This window comes from Buceros rhinoceros, unplaced genomic scaffold, assembly GCF_000710305.1.
Source record: "Buceros rhinoceros silvestris isolate BGI_N320 unplaced genomic scaffold, ASM71030v1 scaffold28709, whole genome shotgun sequence".
Taxonomy (NCBI): domain Eukaryota; kingdom Metazoa; phylum Chordata; class Aves; order Bucerotiformes; family Bucerotidae; genus Buceros; species Buceros rhinoceros.
In genome coordinates, this window is record NW_010431513.1 from 47,857 (window position 1) to 48,335 (window position 479).

Sequence of the window (479 nt, forward strand, 5' to 3'; positions counted from 1 at the left end):
GCAGGCTTTTATTGCTCGAAAAACCATGAGGCCATCCCTGCCGCAGGAATCTCGTCTTGCCATGAGCACCAGTGCAGCCCCCGGTAGCTCTGAAATCTGCTCCCCAACCTGCACGATGGCTGTTGCTGAACTCGGCGCCTGTCTTTAAAGCTGCGCAGAGAGGGTAGGGGTGTAGGTGGATCACCCCGAGGCCCCAACCAGAGCACTTCTCCCGTTCTGCCTGTGCAGTAGGGCTCTTCCTGTCCCCTGCTGGACACCAGCACTAGCTGATGGAGGTGGTTAAAAAAAATAGAATCTGGATGTATCTCTCTTGTCAGACAAAACTTGGGATAAATTTTATACACTGAGGGTGGTGAGACCCTGGCCCAGGTTTCCCCAAGAGGTGGGAGCAGCCCCATCCCTGGCAGCATCCCAGGTCAGGTTGGCCCTTGGGGCTCTGAGCCCCCTGCTCTGGGTGCAGATGTCCCTGCTCCCTGCAG